Genomic DNA, 6,000 nt, shown 5'->3' on the forward strand with positions numbered 1-6,000 from the left:
GTGGCTAAACGGCGGATTATAAGACTACTATAAATTCTCGTCATCTGCGCTTTGCCAAATTGTTGTATATAGTCGAATCGTCTGAAAATATTATTCTAATTCACATAATAATGCGATTTAAGACTTTTTGATCGTGTTGTAAGCAACAAATAAAGCATGAATAAAAATAATTTATATGTTGTATATTTGACAAAATAGTCGCGTTTCTGAAGTTCGAGCCTGAAAGGGGATGAACCCGGAAGTGATACGTCACACCGAGAACAGCGATGGCAGCGCTCCATAAGGCCGCCATACAAAGTCCTTCAAACAATGATTCAAACAGCGATATAAGCAATAGATCGAACGCAAGGGAGGAGATCAAGTTTTTGAAGAGTTGGAGGAAGAAGAGGAGGTTGGAATTTTATGTTGGACCTAACATGTATTAGCCAGACGCTAATCAGGATGCAAACAATGTGCCTAGACTACCTGACATGGAATGGAGACAAGACCCATCGAGATTACAAGATTGGTAAACTATAGGCTGTTGTTATTTTCATTATTTGAAGATGCAGGCATTTGCACATAATTTTTTGTTTTTGTCTATTTGATGACATTGTTTAAAAAAAATAATAATCAGACTGCATGTTCATTTTGGCAGATCCTGCAGCTCTCGTGCATATAAAATAATAATATAAAAACATTGGGGGGAAAGAAGGAGATGAGTCGTTGATGGCTTTCTCCACTTTATTGTGGCAACAATAAGGAAACAAAATAATAGCGGACTGCCGCCACATTCGACCGCGAAGTTTTGCTTCTCGCTCATCTCCGCCTCGCCTCGTACTACCAGCTACTACTACTTCCTAGCTGGGGCTATCGGCAGGAAGTGGCGTCTAATGGCGTGAGGAAATGTAGTTTTTTCACACAAGCGAACAGATTACAAAGCACCACTTCAGTGTTGTCCCGAGACTACATTTCCCATGATTCACTGCGGGACTTGAGCTGTCAATGGTCACATTTAACAGCATTCTGCCGCGGTCCTCCTCGCCAGCTGTTTGCTTGCCATTCACGCTCGTTTGAATTTGATCGCTAGTCTGATACACTCCCGCTTTTTCGGTGAGGTCTTTTGTGTTTATTCGTTATTGGATCGTTTTTGTTCACCACTGTAAATAAGAGCACTGAAGCAAGAAGGGGTAAGTCGCCATTTCTGTTCAACCCGTTTTCTCCTGGGTTTTTTTAGCGTACGAAGCTAGGTTAGTGGCTGTCTTTTCTTCGTTCTTTTTCATGATCAGGGTTTAGTTAGCGGGTGGGGTTCAATGTAGATTCCTTTTGTTTGTTGTTTTGGCCTGGGCTTACCCTGAAGCCGCGCTTCACCTACATTTTGTACATATTCATTGCAAGTTTGATTGTTGTGTAAATTTTGTGCCACTTGTGAAATTGTGTGGCTCGTTTTATGTTATGCCCTTCGCGAGCCGTCCTTGGGACGTAACAGTAGCGAACACAACAACAACTATGCGACGACTATTGCCACGAGGTGGCTTTCGGCTAACGTCGCTAGCTTCTACTGTACATTCCACAACAGTTGGCAGCTCTGCTTTGACAAAGTCATCAGTCATCTATCCAAAAATCACACTTACTTTTTGGCAAATCCTTGATCATAAGCAGACCGGTTAAGGAAGCAGGCATCTTCGAAGTGTTTGCAGCAGAGAACACTACTCGATAATGGCGTGAAATTAATTCGCTTCGTGCGAACGAAAGATGTCCATTTACGTGCCCTGCTATTCTTTGGCCACTCATACAACTTTTCGTTTGAGTGAGAACAAAACATCGCCACACACAGCCGTGGCATCTTACTGAGAAGCAATGCAACAAACTATACTGTTCTATGGCGGACTTCCCTCGCACTTCCCGGTGTGACGTAATTTCCGAAGATTTCCGAAGAAAAGCATTTTCGTTGTCAAGGGCGTTGCAATGGGTTAAACAAAGAATCTGGAAGGGTTGCGTTAAAAAAAAAAAAAACGAAAATATGCTTATAAATGTTTAGCCATCGATATTATTCAAAAACATGGTTGGCCAACCTTACTTCACATTACAGCTTTAGGGCAAAATGCTACTGCTTTTGTCCACCGGCGTTGCTAAAATAGACTAAGGGGCAGTTTACATGGCGACAAAGACGCAATGATTGAGTATTGGACTTGCCTCGCGTGCATATGGTATCGGCGGAGACGAAAAATTCTGAATCCTGCCTCCAAAGTGGAAGAATCCGATTGCGGGGGATCGATGGGGGCTTCCTCGGCATGCATATCAAAGGCTCCCGCGGCGCGAAACGGCCCCATTAACGTCAGCACTCGTGCACGTCACATTGGGCGTGCCCAGTGGTGCTACTAAACATTAAAAACAGCAAATATGGCGAAATGTCGGCTTTAATTTACTGTTTTAATAATATTTCTAAATTAAAATATGTCGAATGTTTCATTTTTGTGCCTTTTTGAACAAAAGAAAAATGCAATTACTTCGAGTGGGCGAGCATATTTTTTTCCGGGCTGAGGGAGCTTGGTGGCGTCAAAGTGCATCATTCTCTGTCGCCCTGTAAATCTGCACTGCCCCCTAGGGCCTGGCATGAATACTACATCGTTTTCATGCGGAATTGCGACATTGTTCGAATGGAGACGCAAATGCAAATTTGAAATTTTTCGTATTCTCGGAGAGTCACCATGGAAACGGCCCCTAAAAATGTCTAGTTACCAAGTGTCGCTTTAATTCAATCTCACTCTCACAATCAGTTTTCTTTGTTATGTTTAAGTGGACAAGCTGTCCCGTGTCTAATTGAGGACAGCCATTAGATTACGATGAGAAAATTAAATTTTCCAGTGCTGGGCCTGATACAATGTATCTGCTTTTCCAATCATTTCCATATAATATTATCATTTCTTACTTTTTCTTGGTTCACTCAATTTTCTTCTTTTCCTCCATCTGCTTGATATAAGCGCATTTCCCTACACGGCACTCAGCAATAAGTTATATTACCCCAGTGGCAGACAGCCAGACGAAACAAAAAAAAGTGGCTTTTTTAAAAAGGCATTTTATAATTACATTTTTTGGCAATACACACGTTCCCATCAAGGGAATGAAAACGATCGCCACTGTATTATTGAGTTGCTAAGAATTTATTCAAACTCATTTACCTGGGATGCACTTTGTGTTTTTGTGTATGTTGAAGTAGTTTCACTTTGAATCCTTAAGGTTTATTAAACGCTTCCTTATCCAAGACTTTATTTTTAATTATCTGGTCTTTGCCTTTTTGGCAAAGCCAGATAATGTTATTCTGCGACTTTATTATTATTTATTAATCAACGTATTCTCCGCGTTTTTTCGGCCCACCGCACAGCCCGTGCCGCTGCACCAAACGGCACCGTTCAGGTATCGACACGTCTGGAATTTTCATGTGACTGTGGCTTTTTGTTAAACGGCCCCGAAAATTTTTCCGTTTTAACGTAAACGCCGATTTTCCGATTTTTAAAATTTTATTCAAAACGCTACTTGTCCTACAATTTTTGACCAAATCACATAATTTGGACATCAAAAATTGAGGGGCATAAAGATGGTATACAGAATTTAGAAAACATTTACGGTTCCCCGGGAATTTGCCAAAAACTTTCCCATTCATTTTTAATGGAAAATGTCCCATTCACTTTCATTGGGATTTCCAATAGAATCTACATTGCGTTGTTGCCATTGACGGCCATGTATGTCAAATCTATTGATGCTAATGGACTTGGATTCAATTGACTATAGGGATGTCGATGCCATTGACGGCCATGGATGTCCAAAATGTTTCCCATTCATTTTCAATGGGAAAAAAAACAAAATTTCCCCAAATCAACACAGAAAATGACCAGATATCAACAGGACGTGTCCCCCAAACTTCCCCGCTTCCATTGACACTTATAGAGGGTGCTGCCATTGACGCAAATGGACATCCAAATTTTCCATTCATTCCCAATGGCATTTCCTCTGTTTAATGCCATTGACGGGTATGTTTCTCTATTGTATTGATGCCAATGTACTTGCTTTCCATTGACGCCTATGTAAGTCGATGCCATTGACAGCCATGGACGTCCAAAATTTTTCCCATTCATTTTCAATGGGGAAAAAAACAAAATTTCCCCAAATCAACACAGAAAATGACCAGATATCAACAGGACGTGTCCCCCAAACTTCCCCGCTTCCAGTGACGTTTATAGAGGGTGCTGCCATTGACGCAAATGGACGTCCAAATTTTCCATTCATTTCCAATAGCATTTCCTCTGTTTAATGCCATTGACGGGTATGTTTCTCTATTGTATTGATGCCAAAGTACTTGCTTTCCATTGACGCCTATGTAAGTCGATGCCATTGACAGCCATGGACGTCCAAAATTTTTCCCATTCATTTTCAATGGGGGAAAAAAAAAAAAAAAAATTCCCCAAATCAACAGAAAATGACCAGATATCAACAGGACGTGTCCCCCAAACTTCCCCGCTTCCATTGACGCTTATAGAGGGTGCTGCCATTGACGCAAATGGACGTCCAAATTTTCCATTCATTTCCAATAGCATTTCCTCTGTTTCATGCCATTGACGGGCATGTTTGTCCATTCTATAGATGCCAATGTACTTGGATGCCATTGACGGCTATGAATCAAACCAACCAAGGCTGGGGCTAAGATCTGTATCTCCACATGGCAAAGACCAGAAGTAATTTCTCCCGAAATTGCAGTTTCTTGTTAAAAGTAAAACTTTTTATGTCAATAACTAAAAGGAGTCTAGTTGCCTTAAATCAATTGACGTTACAAAAAAAAAAAAAAAAAACTACCTCTGACTCACCCTCGTTTCTTTTTCGTGTCCGCGTGCACTGTCCTTTTACGTCTCGTCTTTTTTGGCCCAGCGCCGTCTCGTCTGCGCTCGTCTTGTCTCACCTAGTTACAGCTTTTCCTTTCCTTGGCTTTCATTTGATTGTACAGCTCCTTCCCCGCAGCCTCCCGACATCAGTTCGAATCTGACCGTGTATGGAAAATGGCATGACCTAAAAGCAAATGATTAACAGACTGTGAGGGCAATGTTGACCCGAAACACTAACACTAAGATACATATTAAAATGGTCTTTATTTCTTAATTCGGGCGTTTGTTGACATGATAATTTTGAAGAAATATGCATGGGCGTGTACTGTGTTGTGCTTTTCTAAAGATTTTAATTTTCTTTTTACTCCCAAAGTTCTTTTGACATTTGGATTGCGTGATTGTCAAAAGAGCTCAAGATGTGAGAGATTTGCTGAATTTTATTCCCGTATTTTTCAGACTATAAGTCGCATTTTTTTTTTTTTTTTTTTTTTTTTTTTTTTTCTCTCCATAGTTTGGCTGGGGGTGCGACTTATATTCAGGAGAGACTTATGTGTGAAATTATTAACACATTATGATATCATGTCACATGTTATTTTGGTGTTTTGGAGTGACACTGATGGTTTGGTAAACTTGTTAGCATGTTCTTTATGCTACAGTTATCTGAATAACTTAAAGTGCATGTGACACAAAAAAGCATGTTTATTTCATTATACACGCAGTATTTTATGCTCCTGAATGATATGGACCGCTTGGATGTGTGTGGAAGCGATCGCTATATTTATTTAGTTTTTTTTTAATCCCGCGCCATGAAAATGAGTGACTTCCGGCTTCGGTCTGTCATTGAGGAGGAAGGCGCTGTGACGTGTACCAGCGAAGGCGTCCTCTTCACGATACAGCCGTACTGTTGTGTATGAGGACTAAGGATTAATACGTTTATTTTTCTCATCACGCCAGCCAAACGGCTGCAGAAAAATCTTGCTTTAAGAGGGAGAGGCGTGTGCATCTTTTTGGAGTTTCAAAAGGTTCCCATTCACCGTGGATATAAAAACCTTTTTTTTTTTAATTAGTTGGAGTGACGCGGGGAAAAAAACGCAGCAGCAGCAATTTATTTTCATTTCTTCGAGTTGGCAGAAAAAACACAAGT

The sequence above is a fragment of the Corythoichthys intestinalis genome, chromosome 18, assembly GCF_030265065.1.
Source record: "Corythoichthys intestinalis isolate RoL2023-P3 chromosome 18, ASM3026506v1, whole genome shotgun sequence".
Classification (NCBI taxonomy): domain Eukaryota; kingdom Metazoa; phylum Chordata; class Actinopteri; order Syngnathiformes; family Syngnathidae; genus Corythoichthys; species Corythoichthys intestinalis.